Source organism: Macaca thibetana, chromosome 14, assembly GCF_024542745.1.
Source record: "Macaca thibetana thibetana isolate TM-01 chromosome 14, ASM2454274v1, whole genome shotgun sequence".
In the NCBI taxonomy this organism is placed as follows: domain Eukaryota; kingdom Metazoa; phylum Chordata; class Mammalia; order Primates; family Cercopithecidae; genus Macaca; species Macaca thibetana.
The window spans coordinates 67,119,728-67,137,699 of NC_065591.1; the positions used below are offsets into that span (position 1 = coordinate 67,119,728).

At 50.8% G+C, this 17,972-nt stretch overlaps 1 protein-coding gene across 5 annotated transcripts in view; it reads right to left on the reverse strand.

Annotated features, from left to right (window-relative positions):
* Positions 1-17,972, reverse strand: part of GDPD5 (glycerophosphodiester phosphodiesterase domain containing 5) — a 92,057-nt gene that overhangs the window by 46,336 nt on the left and 27,749 nt on the right. For all 5 annotated transcript variants that reach the window (XM_050756183.1, XM_050756184.1, XM_050756178.1 and 2 more), the window contains one exon: positions 8,375-8,458. The gene's annotated coding sequence lies outside the window, so the exon portion shown is untranslated. The remainder of the gene's footprint in view (positions 1-8,374; positions 8,459-17,972) is intronic.

A 17,972-nucleotide genomic window follows, 5' to 3' on the forward strand; every position in this document is an offset into this window, starting at 1 on the left:
CTGTGGCTGAGGCCACTCAGGCTCTTCCCTGAGCCTTGGTTTCTGAATCTGTAAAAGCGAGTAACAGCTTCTGCCTTGACTTCTATAGGACACACAATTGGGGGCAGTGTGAGGGAAAGGTGCCAGCAGGTACTGCAACGCTGAGGTACAACAGGTGGACATCCTGCAATGCATGTGGGATCCCACCCCAGGTTCCCCTGCCTTCACACTCCTTTCCCAGGACTCCCCTGCCCCAGGACTAATTCCCACATGTCCTCTGCCTGCCCCTCCCCTGTCCCCACGCCTGCACATTACAACCCATCCAGGAATGGAAATTCCACTTCAAACCTGGAAAAGAGGGAAGTAGAAGTGTGTGCGTCATGCCTCGGCCCAGAACTTCACTGATTCTGGCTCTCAGAGTCTCCTCTCCCCAAGGTGCATTTTCATCCTGTTCATAACTGTAGGGGATTCTCTGGGAGGCAAACCTCTTCTCTGTCTTCTGTATGCTCTTCTGGCTACGGCCATCTTGTTCACTCCCACGGCTTCAGTTACCAGGTGCTGCCACGGCCACCCAGGCTCTGCCTCTGATCGAGACAGCCAGCAGCTCCTGGATGTCTCCAGGGTTGTCACCCAGGCCTTGCAAACCCAGTTCAGCCACACTGCCCTCTACCACCCTTTTTTAAGGCCCTTTTCTCGCCATCCACACAGCCACTCCCCCTGTCCAAGGCTTCATCTCCCCTGGCTGGGGACTCCTCCAGATTCCTTGCTGTCAGCCCCATCCCTCCAATCCAAGCTCTCACCTGCAGCTGGACTGAACTTCTTAACAGGCAGTGACCAGGATCTGACCCCTACTGCTCTTCCAGCCTTGCCTCCCTTCACCTGGTGAACTCCTCCTGATCCTTCAAGTGTCAGATGTTCCCTCCTCCATGGAGGCCCAGTTTGGTTAGAGGTCTCCCCAGCCTCCCGTATCCCTGGCATGTCCCTCCCTCTTAACTGGGCACACTGTGAGAGCACTGTGGACATGCCTGCCTCCCCCATGGGATGGTCTGCGTTAACCCCATGTCCCCAGGGAGCAACACAGGGCAGCAAGAGCAGGAAGCACTAGGGACTTCTTGGACCATACTTCAGACAAGTGCCCGGAAGTTCTGCTAACGGAGGCATGCTGCTCACACCACACTTGGCAGCAGGGACAAGCTCTGAGATGGGACTCTCTCCGCCATCCCTCACCAGCCCATCACCTTCCCTCCCTTTCCTGCCAGGGATAATGGCATTACTTAGGTCCAATCAATTTCTCCAAGCTACCTCCCAGGGTTGCTGATACCAGCCAAGTTCCCAAGAAATCCCTTGCTGGGAGCTACTGCTGGCTCTGGGACAAGAGAACGCTCTCACCTCTGAGCCTAATGTCCAAGGCCCCTCCCCAGCCCAAAGTCCTGTTTTCTGTCAGAATCCCTGAACTTGCACAGCCTCCTGCTTGCACAGGGAAAAGCCTTCCAAGAGTCCATGCCTGAGATAGAGTAAACACCCACTATGGAGCAGAGACAGGATGCTGGGGATGGGCGTGCACCTCCGGCGTCCTGTCCCATCCTCACATCTCGGGACGCACCTGCCTGCTCCCCTACCCTTTCTCCCTTCCATAACTGCCAGGCCCACGCTGTGCCCCCCAGACTACACTGCACTGCTCCCAGCCCCTTTCTGATCATGAAGTGCCTGGATTCTAGCCTGATCACCCTCAACTGACTTGCTACATGACCTTGGACAGGTCACTACCTCTCCCTGAGCCTTACTTTACTCATCTGGGGAATGGGGACTAAATGGGGTAATACATGGAAGTGCTCAGGTCTGCAATAAAAAGGAATTGAGGCATGCGACAACATGAATCCTGAAGACGTCATGCCAAGTTCACAAAAGGCCACATATCGTATGATTCCATGTATAAGAAATGACCAAAATGGGCAAAAAACGAGACAGAAAGCTGCTCAGTGAATGCCAGGGGCTGGGAGGATTGGGGAGGAAAGGCAGAGTGACTGCTAGTAAGTGTGGAGTTTCTTTTTGGGCTGGTGAAAATGTCCCTGGCCGGGCGCGGTGGCTCATGCCTATAATCCCAGCACTTTGGGAGGCCGAGGCGGGTGGATCACTTGAGGTCAGGAGTTCAAGACCAGCCTGGCCAACATGGTGAAACCCCATCTCTACTAAAAATACAAAAATTAGCTGGGCGGTAGTGGCACGCGCCTGTACTCTCAGCTACTTGGGAGGCTGAGGCAGGAGAATCACTTGAACCTGGGAGGTGGTGGTTGCAACGAGCTGAGATGGTGCCATACACTCCAGCCTGGGCAACAGAGTGAGACCCTGCACGCCACCACCCAACCCCAAAAAAAAGAAAGAAAATGTCCTGGAATTAGTGGTGATGGTTGGGAACTTTATCTCAATAAAACTTTTTTTTGTTTAAGTGCTCAGGTCTGGAAGTCACATGAATGTCTGCACTAGTTGTGAGGTGCTGCGAGGTCAGCGGCAGCTGCACCAGAGGGGACGACAGCCTGGAAACCTTGGCTGTACCTGGGCCCCCTCCACTCCTACCCAGGCATGGGTCTCCAGACCCCTCAGATTCTGGAAACAACTCTAGTTCCTTCCAAGGAACTCTTCTGCCAAATTAACCTGAATTGTTTCTGTTGTTTGCAATTCCAAACCTTGATTGGTATGAGGATATTCACTGTGTTGCCAGCTTTTAACAGGTTTTAAGCACTCAATAAATGTGTTCAAGAACTGAATGAGGTCAGGTGCCATCGCTCATGCCTGTAATCCCAGCACTTTGAGGAAGCCGAGGCAGAAGGATCACTTGAGGCCAGGAGTTCAAGACCAGCATGGGCAACATGGTGAGACCTCTATCTCTAAAAAAAAAAAATAATAATAATAAAAAGAATTGGCTGAGCTAACATATGTACAGTGTGAGGACTACCAGCCACAATGGTTACTGTTTGATGTGCTAGCACTTGCTGCTGGGTGGTGTGGGCACTCCAGGTCATTGCTGGGTACCGTGCTGAGCACTGCATAGGCATCCCCTCCCCTTGACAACCTTTCTGAGCGAAGACCAATGGTCTTACCTAACAGATTGCAAACGTGGGCCTGAAAGAATGGGCAAACCAACTGCAGTGCATTCCACACAATGAGGAATATTATTCGGCAATAAAAAGGAGTCAGCTACCTAGCCACAAAAAGCAATGGAGAGACCTTGAAAGCATATTGCTAAGTGACAGAAACCAATCTGGAAAGCTATATACTGCATGATTCCAACTAAGCGACGTTCTAGAAAAGGAAAAAGTGTGGAGGCAGTACAGAGATCAGTGGCTGTCAGGGACTCAGGGTGAAGGGAAAAATAAGTGGTGCTCAAGGAATTTTGAGGCCACAAAGCCCTTCTGTATGATACAGTAATGATGGACATGTGTCAAACCCCATACAGTGTGCAACACAAGGAGTGAACCATAGTGCAAACTATGAACTTTAGTCAATCATAATTAACCAATATTAGTTCATCAATTGTAATAAATGTACCTTATTAACATAAGATGTAAAAGAATAAGCCAGACTGTGGGGAGGGAGAATGTGGAGGAGGGTACATGGAAACTCTATGTACTTTCCAATCAATTTTACTGCAAACCTAAAACTGCTTTTGAAAAAGTGTATTAAATACACAGACACACACATACACACACACGCGCGCGCGCACACCTGCACCCAAGAGGTTAGATAATTCACCCAAGGCCAAACAGCTAATCACAGAGGAGGGAGGATTTGAACCCGGGGCTGTTGACTCTAAAGTCCAGACTCTCCATAGTTGCAGCCTCACAGTGCCGGCCTGTTCATGTTTCTATCACCTTCCACGTCAATGCCAGCTGCAGCACCTGTATAACTGAAAATTGTACCTCAAAGGACCAAGCTCAATATTTTGGTTGGTATCAGGAAAGCATAGGCAGAATGAGTCTAGGAACATTGGGGAGGAAAGGAAAAACTCCCAACAGTGCCAGGATGGGTGGGGATGGGAGGCCGACCTTTGGCATTGTGCTAGGGCCCTGGGGAAGGGGGCAAGCAAGCAGATGGAGAGAAACCCCCCTTCTCCTCGGCCATGGCTGTCCTCACTGGGCCGCAACCCCAGCCCAGCCCTGGGATGATGGTCTGAGGCTTAGCTCGAACACCAGTGGGCTGAGTGACCGCCCCAAGCCTCTGGCCTCAGTTTTCCCATCTGTATCATGGGAGGGTTTGAGCACCCTCGGCTGATCTCCAAGGGCCTTTCCAGCACTCAACTTCTAAAACCCTTTATCTACCCACTCTTTCCTCACCCCCAGTAGCAAAGCAGAGAGGGGGCTGCTTGAGGAAAAGGGAAGGCCAACCCCTGATCCCTCCCTGGTCTGACTGGGGAAGAGCTCCCCTCTGCTCCCATGGCTAATCACTGGGCATCCTGACAGTCACCCTCCTAGGACGCAGTTCAAAACTTGGATGAAAGTGGCAGGAAGGCCCATAACAAAGTTAGGCACCTGGTCATCCTGAGCACCAGCTCTGGCCCTGCCCAAGAGCCTCCACCATCTTTGATAGGATTCAAGGTGTAGGTACATTGTGGCCTAGATGACTCACAAATAGTGATGACCCCAAACTTCCCTTACAGTGAAATGCCAGGCATGAAAGGTGCAGGGCCATGGTGACTTGTTTCCATAGGGCTCCAGGATCATGGCCTTGGAGCAGGACCAGGGCCTTTCTGCGGTCCTTCCTTACCACTTCATCCATCCCTGCTCCCAACCCAGCTGTGCCTGTGAAACCACCTTAGCCGTGGAGCCCCTCTGCCTATCCTCAATGCCTGGCGAACTCCTGCTCATCTCAGTTCAGGTAGCCCCTCCTCCGGGAAGCCCTTCCTGACTGGGTCACGATCTCTTCTGGATGCCACAACTCTGTGTTTCCTGACCACTGCGTAGGGGCTTCCGGGAGATGGTGAGATCTATGCAGAATTCAGAAATGAGAAACGATTTGCAGCACAAAGGGGAGAAGGAAGGGCATTTTAGGTACGGAGACAGCACAGCAGAAGCCTAGGTGGCAGGGAGGGCAGTGATTGGGGCTTCTCCCAGGGCAGAGGGCACCCCAAACAGCTCACCGAGTGGACCGTTTCCCAAAACAAAACAACCAAACCCAAACCTACAAAATGAATTTCTGGCCCCAGGACGAGGGCTGGAGGTGGGGGAGACAGGAAAGATTCCGGAAAGAGCCCAACCAGTGAAATGTGGAACCCACTCATCCCCGGCCCTGCCCTATGCTCTACAGCCCCAGCCTCCTGCAGGTAGCTCACGACTCAGTCTATTTTCCATTGCATAGCCTCATTTGATGGCTTGAACAGAGAGATCCCAGCTGCCACCATCTCACTGTACAGCCTTGGGGAAGTCGCTCTACCTCTCTGGGCCTCGGAGAAGCCCTAGATTCTAACGGAATCTGCAGAGAAGGTAACCAGACCTAGGGGCAGGAAGGAAGTCTAAGTCACAGGGGCAGCTTCCAGTTGGGAGAGGCTTGGGGAAGAGGTGCCTGGAAGGAGGCAGGGAGAGAGGCCTTGAGGTGAAGAGGCAGGTGGGGTCTGTGCCACCCAGGCCCTGCAAGCCTGCTCATTCTGGGGAAATGTTACTCAGTGGCCAAGGCTGGGGCTCAGCCGGAGCCTCCAAGAATCAATCATGCCATAATTAGGGTCACTATTAATCTCTTTCCACGGTGATGCCAGGGCCTCCTGTTTACCCAACACTTCTGTCCCAAGAGACCTCTGATTGTCATTCCTCTCGCGAGGAGGCTGGCAGGGCCCAGAGGTGAAGGTAGACTAGTTCTTCCCCAGCTCAGGAGCCTGCCCGGGGGCCTTGGGTTCTCTTGGTACAGAAAGGACTTCTCTTTCCCAGGTCAGGGCTATGAGCTTGGGCTGAGTAGTCACCAAAAGTGACCTGGCCTTTCCCAGAGGGCACAGCTTAGCATCTCAGAACTCAAAATCTCAGGCTCCAAATGCCCCAAATTGGAGCTCTAGAATCACTTCACCCAAGACTCACAGTGTCATGGAATCCTCATTGAACAATTCAACTGGCATCTTCCAACTATCCCTGGATTTCAGACTGCTAAGTCACACAGTATCAGCGCCAAAGTCCCGGAGGTACTCCATCCAGCCTCCCCTTCCATTCAGAAATCCCCTGTGCTGCTCCTGCTGGTGGTTCTCCAGTCTCTCCAGACCGGCCGGTGGCTTCCCTAGGCTCGCATACTCCTAGTGACAGGCCCCTCCCTCCCTGGAGGGCTGAGTAGTTTTCTCCAAGCCAACAGGACTGTAGGAAGGCCATCCTAAGAAGAGATCCTGCCCCCACCCCCTTCTCCCCCAGTGACACTGACAGGTTCTCTGGGGAGCAGGCAGAGAGAGTGAGGGGCCCCGGGACAACTACTCGGGGGCAGTAGAGACTTTCAGCATCCCCCACCCTCAGTTTGACTTGTGCAAGCCCCTTCCAGGAGCCCAGTGGCTCAGCTGCAGGAGCCAGGCTGGCTTTTTCTGATGGCTCTTCCTCAGTCCCAGGGAAGGGGGAGTGGGAAAGTGGGGCACACCAAGTAAATGAAAGGGCGGGGGAGGAGGAGGAGGAGCGTGAGTACAGTGGAGACTTGTACAGAGCAATCTTGTCTCTGTCCTCTCCTGCCCCTCCTTGTACCACTGTGCTCCAAAGACAACACCTAGCCAGCTTTCCCACCTCCATGCCTCACTCAGGTTGGGCCCTCTGCCAGGAAAGCCCTCCCCAAATCCCATCCATCTTAACAAACAGACCCCGTGCAAAGCTTGGGCTAATTCCCCCCAACAAAAGTCCACTGCCTCCTCCTTTTTGTGCTCACATCATCTGGCAGAGCTCCTGAGAATGATCACAGGCCTCAGTGTGCTGTAATTATCTGCTTCCGTGGCTGCCTCGCCCGCCAGACTGAGAGCTTCCCCAGGTTCAGACTTCTGATCCACTTGGCCAAGCTTTTCTGAAGACCTGTAGTGTCTGCAGCCCCACACCTGGTGATGGGGACATAAGATATGCCAGGCCCTGTCCTTACCAGAAGAGTCACTGTATAGGGGACCTATGTCCCCTGCACTGGGCCTGGCACCAAGGAGGTACCTAATTAGTTGTCAGTCAAAAAGCTGGTTAAATGCAAGACGGAAGGAAAAAAAGAACCAATCAAAGCATCTTACACCACACAACTGCAGAGCCACTTCTGAAAGCCTGAATTCTGCCTCTGAATAATAATTAGCCTTTTCCCAATTTACAGAAAAAAATTAAGTTACTAAAAAAAAAAAAAGAAAAAAAAGAAAACTAAATTAGGTACTTTTCTCTCACAAATTTTTCTTAAACCTCTGATATCCATTTGCACATTTCTATACCATATCTAGTGTAAGATGACCCCAGATCTAGCACAGGATACTAATTTCATAACTGTCATGAACACTGCTACTCTTCACAGTCTTCTGCAAAGAGCAGCAGTCTCCCTGCTTCCAGGCATGTCGGAGAACCTGGGGCCTAAACTTTTCCTCTCTTCCTTCAAATGGCCAGGTTTCACCTTGGTGACCAATGAAAACCGAGCTTGCTTGAATGCTGAGGAAGAAAGTCCCAGGAGTTGGCTGGCCCACCTTGAAGGTTCATGCCAGTTCCATGATATAAGGCCTCCAAATCCACTATTTGTCATTCATTCCTTTGGAGGAAGCATCACTTTCTCTAGGATTCTCTTTTAAAATATAAATCTTCTCTGGAGTTGGGAGCCCATTCAACCCTCAGATTGGAGGTCAAGGAAACTTAGTTTAATGCTGGGCTCTTGAGGGGCAGTAAATCACAGGGTTTGTGAAGAGGTCAGCCTGCCTGGGTTTTTATTTATTTTAATTTTTTTTTTAGAGACAGTCTCACTCTGTCACTCAGGCTGGAGTGTAGTGGCACAATCATAGCTCACTGGAACTTGAACTCCTGGGCTCAAGCGATCTTCCTGCCTCAGCTTCCCAAGTAGTTGGGACTACAGGTACGTGCCACCATGCCTGGCGACCTGGCTGGGTTTGAAACCCAGCTCTACCATGTATTTAATGGAGCAAGTTTCAAAATGCCTTTATACCTCAGCTTCCTTAACTATAAAGTGGGGATAACCATGGTATCAGCCTCATGGGCTCTCAGACAAGTACCTGGAACGCTGTACTAAGCAAGAGACAAGTCTACTCAGAGCTTCAGTTTTTCCTGTCCATAAAATGGGACAATAATCCCATTTATGCCTTTTCATAAACCGTAGAGTGCAGCCCCCATGGGGGAGGTGGACATTGTGAAAGAACCCAGACAGCTGCCCTCTGCAGCCTGTCTTGAACTCCTTTCTCCCTCCCTCCTTTTCTCTTTACCTGGAAGAAGGTACCAGTGGCTGTGAGCTGGGCTCCTGGGGGTGTCCTGTCCACAGAGGCAGTGATATCACTTCACTGGGAGAGCTGAGAGGAAAAGGGGATAAACCCAGTGAGTTCATTCATCAGTTCATCCTGCCTTCTACTGTCCCACTTGACCCTTAGTGAGTGCCCATCCCATGCTGAGTGTGGGGCCCAGTGATGGGTGACACCAAGTCCCTGCCCTGGGGAAGCCACAAAGCTGGTGGGAGGGCTGATAGGACATACGTGATCTAATCCCGAGCCATGAAACCCGGCACATGCAATCCACCTCCACGCATGCTGCCCACAAACCAGCCCTAGGCCCAACCCATACAACCTGTTCCCTGAACCACTCCTGTCCCTCCAGGACCCACGGACCCAGGATCCAAAGCTCAGCCACCCTGGGGGCAGAGGCCCTTTCACGCTGCCCAGGGACCTGTTTCTCTGAGGTAGCTGCCAAACCAGCTGTTCTTCTAAAGCAGCTGCTAAGGGAAGGACGGTAGCCCGGAGGTGGGATCTGGGGCACCACAATTACGTGCCTGAGCTCTGACTCATGCACCACCTCCCCCATCACCAGCTCCTGCAGCCAGCAGGGCAACCCCCCGCCCAGGAACTGGGAAAAGAGATGGTATCGACAGGCCACGGGAAGCAGAGGGGCCAGGAGATGTGAGGAGGAGACTGCAGGTCAGCATTGCAGGCTTCAGAGGATGCTAACACCTTGTCTACTAGGGACACTGAGGCTGCAGGGACGGAGGCCTACCTACATCACACAGAGGCAGAGCCAGGGCTGGGACCTGAGCCTCCTGGTGCCAATATGACAACTCTCCCCAACCCAACTGGACTCTAGAGCCACACACTGGCAAGAAACATACAGTCAAACACACGTCTCTGTGTGTGAACCAGAGGTGGACAGAGCTGGACTCAGAGACAGCTGGGAAATGACAGCCACTGAGAGATCAGCACTTGGGACACTACCAGGCCTGCCCCTCTCCACCTCCAGTCCCCAGGTTTCTCACAGTGCCCTGAATGTACAGCACTTTACAGTTTATAAAACATACTTATTTCCTCTACCCCCTACAATGATCCTAAGGCCTAAGTGGCAGAGGAAATAAAAATAGACCAGTGGCTTCTCCTCTAAACTTTAATGTTTGAGAAGCCATGGTCTATTTATATTTCCTGGGGCCTTGGACCTCAGAAACCTAGGGAACTTGTTAAAATGCAGTCTGACTCAGTAAGTCTAGGCTGGGGCCTGAGATTCTGCATTTCTGATAAGCTCCCAGGTGATGCTGATGCTGCAGGTCCCTGGACCACAATTTGAGGAGCAAGGCCAGAATGAGTCAAGAGCATGGGACCTGGAGTCAAACTACACAAGTTAGAATCTTGGCTCTTACTGTGTGACCTTGGGCAAATTACTTAACCTTTCTGTGCCTCAATCTCCTTAGGTATAAAATACTACGAATAATAAAACCTACCCCATAGGGTCAGTGTGGGGATTAAATTAGTTACCATACATAAAACACTTAAAGTGACTATTATTTCAGATTTTGAAATGGAGGTTCTGAGAAGTGAACACACCCAGCAAGGCAGCAGAGCCAGAATTCAAGCTCAAACCTATAAGCTGCACAAAACGTCACAGCCATCAAACCGCTCCCCCATCAGACAGACATGGATATTGAGGCCCAGATAGGGTCAGAAAACGGAAATGACCACCAGAAAGTTGGTGTGAGAAATACAAGTCCATGACTCCGTCCCAGTGCTCCTTCCACCACACTTTATGGCCTGTCAGAAAAGAAAGTACCGCAGAGTCTCCTCAGGGCTCTCAGCTCTGCTGTCAGCCTTACCTGGTCCCACAGCTGCCCTGGAAACTACCTGTGGGGTTGGCTGGACGTGGAGGCCGTCCCCATCCCCACTCTGTCTTCTCTCCATCCTGCCCACCAGGCTGGGTGAGGCAGAATGGTCTCACATCCTCCTGCCATTCCCTTCCTCCTCCCTCCAGCCTGTGCCCACTATCCTGTGTCAGGTCACCCAGCTGGGGTCTCAGGCTGAGGGTGACACGCCCGGGTCTGGCTCCACTCCCACCTTGCCTTCCCAGCACGGGGCCAGTGGGAGGCTGTGAGTCACTGAAGGAAGCGCTCGGCCCCAAACAGGAAGAGGCTCTTCAAGCAGAAACTCCCTGCAGGATCCCCCAGTGCCCTGGGGCAGATGGCTTAGTAGTGGAAGCTGGTGAAGGAAGGGAAGCTGATTGGGACACAGCAACATCTGCTCAGATTTTACCTGACATTCAAACTTGGCACTCACCCTCCACTTTTGCTGCCTGGCCTGAGGACTTTTCTGCTATGGACTGGCTGTGCGTCTTAGGTACATCAGTATCAGTACCCTCTCTGATCCTCATTCATAGGATCATGGACTGCACTAAAAGACTGCTATAGCCTGGTAATCTACATGAAATGAAGGGTTGGAGCAAGTGAATACAGGGTTTTATTTTATTTCTGAGACAGACTTTCGCTCTTGTTGCTCAGGTTAGAATGCAATGGTGCAATCTCGGCTCACTGCAACCTCTGCCTCTCGGGTTCAAGTGATTCTCTTGCCTCAGCCTGCTGAATAGCTGCGATTACAGGCACACACCACATCCACCTAATTTTTGTATCTTTACTAGAGACAGGGTTTCACCATGTTGGCCAGGCTGGTCTTGAACTTCTGACCTCAGGTGATCCACCCGCCTTGGCCTCCCAAAGTGCTGGGATTATAGGCGTGAGTCACTGCACCTTGCAAATATAGGGTTTTAAGTGAATGAACAAATGCACATGAGTGAAATGAATGAGTGAATTAAGATACCTAGATGGGGCCGGGCGCGGTGGCTCAAGCCTGTAATCCCAGCACTTTGGGAGGCCGAGATGGGTGGATCACGAGGTCAGGAGATCGAGACCATCCTGTCTAACACGGTGAAACCCCATCTCTACTAAAAAATACAAAAAAAAAACTAGCCGGGCGAGGTGGCGGGCACCAGTAGTCCCAGCTACTCGGGAGGCTGAGGCAGGAGAATGGCGTGAACCCAGGAGGCGGAACTTGCAGTGAGCTGAGATCCGGCCACTGCACTCCAGCCTGGGCGACAGAGCGAGACTCTGTCTCGGGAAAAAAAAAAAAGATACCTAGATGTAAAACTCTAGCTATAGCATAAGATCTATCATTTGTCTATTGTTCACTGTATGATAGAGAACTCTTTATTGGCAAGAAGATTCACCCCCCGAACACCTTACACAGGGAAAAGGGGGCCCCACACATCACACACACACACACACTCACACACTCACAAATAAATTCATTAGAGTACACAGGAGCCTCTGTCACATTACACTCATGTGACCTGTAATCCTAAACATTCGCTCCTGATTAACACCTGTAAGGCTCCAGTTAAACTCTTCTCTGTTTCTTTTCTTTTTTTTTTTTTTTAAGGCATGAGTTGGGGACTGGGTCTTACTATGCTGCCCAGGCTGGAGTGCAGTGGCTATTCTCAGGCACAGTCATAACACACTACAGGCTTGAACTCCCAGGCTCAAGCAACCCTCTGGCCTCAGCCTCCTGAGTAGCTGGGACTACAGGCACGCTACCATGCCAGGCCTTTCCATTTCTTGAACTTGAAGAACAAAAGGTGATTCTGTTAAGATGCTGTAAAGGTCTACGGGTCGTGTTGCTGCTGAGGGGGGAGATGGATGCTGCTTGGGGGAGGGGTGCAGCGGGGGGGGGCCTGAATGGCAAAAATATACAAGGGAGACACAAGTTAGCTTGTCAAAGCCTTCCTCCCAGACAGCAGCGAGCACGAGTTTCTTGCATAAGCAAGCATCTCTATTCCAGCCCTGCTGTGCATCCTTTATTTTGGCATTTCTTCCTGCTCCAATTTGTGGTTCTAAAAGTACTCATGAATTAGTGTGATATTCACAAAAATGCACATGGTGGCTGAGGAACATCTTATAATATTCTGCAACTCACATTAATGTAACACGAAGTCTGGGCCGGGCGCGGTGGCTCAAGCCTGTAATCCCAGCACTTTGGGAGGCCGAGACGGGCGGATCACGAGGTCAGGAGATCGAGACCATCCTGGCTAACACGGTGAAACCCCGTCTCTACTAAAAAATACTAAAAACTAGCCGGGCGAGGTGGCGGGCGCCTGTAGTCCCAGCTACTCGGGAGGCTGAGGCAGGAGAATGGTCTAAACCCGGGAGGCGGAGCTTGCAGTGAGCTGAGATCTGGCCACTGCACCCCAGCCTGGGTGACAGAGCAAGACTCTGTCTCAAAAAAAAAAAAAAAAAAAAAAAGTAACACGAAGTCTGGTATTAATTCTTTAAATTTGCAACTAGATGGACATTGAATACTAGAACTGTGAATAGTTTCATTTCTATAAAATTTTCAAAAATTGAATTAATATTTCATGTCTATTTAAAGATTTTATTTAAAAATCTGATCTTCATTCGTTGTGATGGGTATTGTTTTCATTTTAATAGATCATTTTATGGAATAAAAACCCTCTTGAAAACATAAAATAAATTTGCCTATGTTTATATTTACATTCGTTTACTTTTTATTTATTTATTTATTTATTTATTTATTTATTTATTTATTTATTTTGAGACAGAATCTCGCTCTGTCACCCAGGCTAGAAGGCTGGAGTGCAGAGGTAAGATCTTGGTTCACTGCAACCTCCGCCTCCCAGGTTCAAGTTATTTTCCTGCCTCAGCCTCTCAAGTGGCTGGGATTACAGGCATGTGTCACCATGCCCAACTAATTTTTATATTTTTAGAAGAGATGGGTTTTTACCATGTTGGCCAGGCTGGTCTTGAACTCCTGACCTCAGTGATCTGCTTGCCTCAGCCTCAGTGCTGAGATTACAGGTGTGAGCCACTGCAGCTGGCCACAGCTTATTTTTATTTATTTCATAAAATCTTTATTTTAGCAAGATCACTAATTATATTGTTATAATCAAGATTTTCATCACTTGTGTTCTGTTGATGGCAATAATCTAAAGTACTAAAAATAAAATGTGTTTGTATTTAAAGTATACAAAATTTGATGGCCACATGCTGTGGCTCACGCTTATAATCCCAGCACTCTGAGGGCCTAGGCAGGCAGATCACCTGAGGTCAGGAGTTCAAAACCAGCCTGGCCAACATGGTGAAATCCCGTCTCTACTAAACAAAAAAAAATTAGCCGGATGTGGTGGCACACGCCTGTAGTCCCAGCCATTCAGGAGGCTGAGGCAAGGAGAATCACTTGAATCAGGGAGGCAGAGGTTGCAGTGCACTACCATCATGCCACTGCACTCCAGCCTGGGCAACAGAGTGAGACTCCATCTCAACAACAATAACAAAATACATATAAAGGCTGGGCACAGTGGCTCACGTCTGTAATCCCAGCACTTTGGGAGGCCGAGGCGGGCAGATCACAAGGTCAGAAGATCAAGACCATCCTGGCTAACATGGTGAAACCCTGTCTTTACTAAAAATACAAAAAATTAGCTGGGTATGGTGGCACGTGCCTGTAGTCTCAGCTACTCGGGAGGCTGAGCCAGGAGCGTCGCTTGAACCCGGAAGACAGAGGTTGCAGTGAACCAAGATCATGCCCACTGCACTCCAGCCTGAGCAACAGAGTGAGCCTGTCACACACACACATACACTATATGTATATATAATTCAAATATATATTCAATATAATCCCAGCTACTCAGGAGGCTGAGGCAGGAGAATCACTTGAACCTGGGAAGCAGAGGTTGCAGTGAGCTGAGATCACACCACACTGCACTCCAGCGTGGGTGACAGAGTGAGACTCTCTCAAAAAAAGAAAAAAAAGAATTGTTAAGTCTTATTTTTTATATCTGAACATCATCAGCTTAACAACAATATACCCGAGATGTGCAATAATTAAATTCAGACATTCTTGATATTTTATCACTCTCAAATAAAACTAAACTTTACACAATGTAAATAAGTACACAATGTACGTATTTCAATGTACATTGCGAAGGTATATTTGTCAAGGTGGGAAAATCAAATCTATTTTATTTAACAGTCTCCTGGCTTGCATTACAACCTTCAAATATCTGACAAAGATACATGGATCTCTATTTGTATTTTTGCTCTCAGTTCTCCAAATTTAGGAGGCGCCCGTCCACTCCCCACCCACCACCTCTTATGTTGCGGGGCCCAGGTCACCCGTGCTGGTGACCTCACATCTGTGAGCAACTGCATGTCTGCCAGCCAGCCCTGCCTTCCCCAGTCCGCCTTTCACAAGTGCTTTCCACATGGAAGGTCCTTATGCTTACGCCTTGTGCGTGGGGCTGTATTTCCAGGGCAGTAAGCACTCAAATTTCCTCAGGGGCAGTGACCACAACTTGACTGGCCTCTCCCACAGACCCTGTACTCCTTAAAGTCCCTTCAGCTCCAACACCGCCTTGCAGGGGAGCCAGGGTGCCCAGGGTCTTCCATCCCCAGTTCTTGTTACACCATCCCCCCGGAAAGGGAGCCGGCTAGGCTGGGAGGGCCCAGAAGCCTCTGCTGCACCAGGCTAGTAGCCCCCTGCCATCCAGCTGGGCAGTGGTCCTGGTGACCTATAGCCCACAGCTATTTTCCTCCTCCTCTGCATCCCCACTCAGTCCCCCTCCCTCACCTCTCCTCTTGCCCCCTTACTCTGGACCTACTAGCCACAGTAACCTACTTTGGGCTAAAGCCACCACAATGTACCCTCAGCCCCCAACACCTGGGCTGGCAAATCTCCACATTCCTTGCCCACTGCCCTGCCTAGCATCTTTCACAAGGAGCTTCCAGAGAGCAGGAAGCAAGTTCGGGAGGTGGGGGAGCAGAGGAGTGAGCAGGAGACTGAGAGCCAGGAGACCTGGCTTTTCATCTTGGCTTGGCCACTGGAAGGCAGGTCAACATCTTCCTGTGTCATATGGGGATACTGGCACCTGCCCAGATCCCATCTTGGGATGACAGGGAGAACCAGTGAGCAGGACGTAACAGGGCTGTGTAAACTGTACAGTGTGTAGTAGCTGTAACAGGGGCCAGACCCCATCTCCCTCATGTTTCCTGCTCAGTCTGGCACAGTGCCGAGGGCCCATCTATTGTTTGTTTGTTTGTTTTTTTTTTTTTTTGAGACGGAGTCTCGCTCTGTCGCCCAGGCTGGAGTGCAGTGGCCGGATCTCAGCTCACTGCAAGCTCCACCTCCCGGGTTTACGCCATTCTCCTGCCTCAGCCTCCCAAGTAGCTGGGACTACAGGCGCCCGCCAACTCGCCCGGCTAGTTTTTTGTATTTTTTTTTAGTAGAGACAGGGTTTCATCATGTTAGCCAGGATGGTCTCGATCTCCTGACCTCGTGATCCGCCCGTCTCGGCCTCCCAAAGTGCTGGGATTACAGGCTTGAGCCACCGCGCCCGGCCCCACCTATTGTTAATACTGCCCAACATTTACAAGGGCTGGACATACTCTCTGTACGAGGCCAAGGTTTCTATGTGTGCTATCTTACTCCTCTTAGCCTCCCACTGCAGACTTTTTTTTTTTTTCTGGAGATGGAGTCTCGCTCTGTTATTCAGGCTGGAGTGCAGTGGTGCAATCACGGCTCACTGCAACCTCTACATCCCAGGCTCAAACAATCCTCCCGCCTCAGCCTCCTGAGTCTCTAGGACTATAGGTATGTGCCATCACACCCAGCTAATTTTTGTATTTTTTTGTAGAGAGGGGGTTTTGCCATGTTGCCCAGGCTGGTCTTGAACTCCTGAGCTCAAGTGATCTGCCCACCTCGGCCTCCCAAAGTGCTAGGATTACAGGAATGAGCCACCACGCCTGGCTGCAGTAGATACTTTTTATAGATGGTAAACAGAGGCTCGAGGGGATTTAGGGTCTCCTGGATTCATACTGTTACTACCAAGCCAGTCTAGACACCAAAAATCTAGTCACCAACACACATTTCCTAAGCTCTCCTGTAGGCCCAGCAGACAGACGGAGCTCCTGCTGGACGAGCCCACGAGCTAATGGTGTAGACAAACACACCAAGCGCATCGTGTGAACAAAGGCGGCAGGACGCGTAAGGGGTGGAGGCCTTGACGGTGAATCAAAGCTGTCTCCCAGCCTCACCCCCAGCCTGGCACAGTGCTGGACCCACCACAGGCAGCAGTGAATACCCAGGAGTGAACAAACTTGTTTCCCTGACATCCACCTCCCCAACCTAGCCACTCCCTGCCTGCCTCCTGGACAGTGAGGGGGCTCTAGACTTTCTAGACCACTTTCTCCTCTGGGACCACCACCCTAAGGGCACCCTCACTCTTGGCACCTGCAGGTGCTCAAGCCTTTGCAGTGGATTTATGTTAAACCTGGTGAAAGTTAAACTGTACTTATCTGAGCACAGAACCCCTTATACAATAGGTACCCAATACATGGGAATCAAATGAGTTAATGAGTTTGCAGCAGTGACTGACCACTTCGGTGCCTGCTCAGTTCATCCTGACCACTAGGGGCTTAATTCAAGTTCTGAATCAAAGAGGGGCTGGGGGGCCAGAGCAGAGCTGATAAAAGAGTAGGATGCTCACTTAACTGGCCGTGGGGTTGGAAGCAGGTCCTAGCCCTCTCTGCCCTTTTGCTGTGTGATCACCGGCAAATCACTTCACCTTTCTGGGCATCCACTGCGTCAAGCAGGGATTAACACCATGTTACAATCGCCTGATTTCTAGGTGAGCACATACAAAACTGGTTACAAACATAGGGTACCTCATGAGGCTCAGAGATGGGAGGTGACTTGGCTAAGGTCACACAGCAGGTGACAGAGTGTGGACTAGCACCCAGGCCTGTCATGGTCTGTTGGGGGTGGGGGGAGTGGAGGGGGAGGTTGACTCCCAGAGGCCTGAGTGGGGAGGCCAGATCATGGGTAACATCTCTTGTGATATCACAGCGGACAGGAGAAGGGTAAGAGTGGGTCCCATGAGGGCTAACCCAGCCCGATATCACCAGTGAAAGTGAGAGTCACATAGTCGGAGTCTTAGGATTTAGTCAGTACAGCCAGGAAGGGCAACCTGTTTATTTGTTCCTGGAATGTGCTGACCCACGCAAGTTCCCCCAAGCGATCCCTGAGTACCTTCTATGGAAACACAGAGTGGGTGGGCTGCGAAGAAAAGTCAAATCCAAATTCGACTCAGGCGGGGATGGGCCACAATGGCCTCGATTTCCTCTATGGGCATTTGGTGCTTCCATGGCCTTGAACTAATCTCTGTCCTTAAGCCTTGTCCCACCTCGTAATCATCACTGATGCCCTCCAGGCTGGGTGGGTGGGCTGGAAGGGAGAACTACAGCAGGGCACCAGGGCCGGCCTCTAGGGCTGGGAGGGACCTGGACTGACTGGAGAGATTGCCCAAAGCCAAGTCATCCGGGACAACAATGGGGGCGGGAGCTCTGTGGGATTTTGCCTCTAAAAGCTGACAGACAAAGACCTGGGGCTACAGGAGCAGTGGAGCACAGGCAGGCTCTCAGAAGGCACTGCCCCTTGCTGACCACACAGCCTGGGATTTCCCCTTCTGCACACCCCTTTCTCATAGCTGTCACTT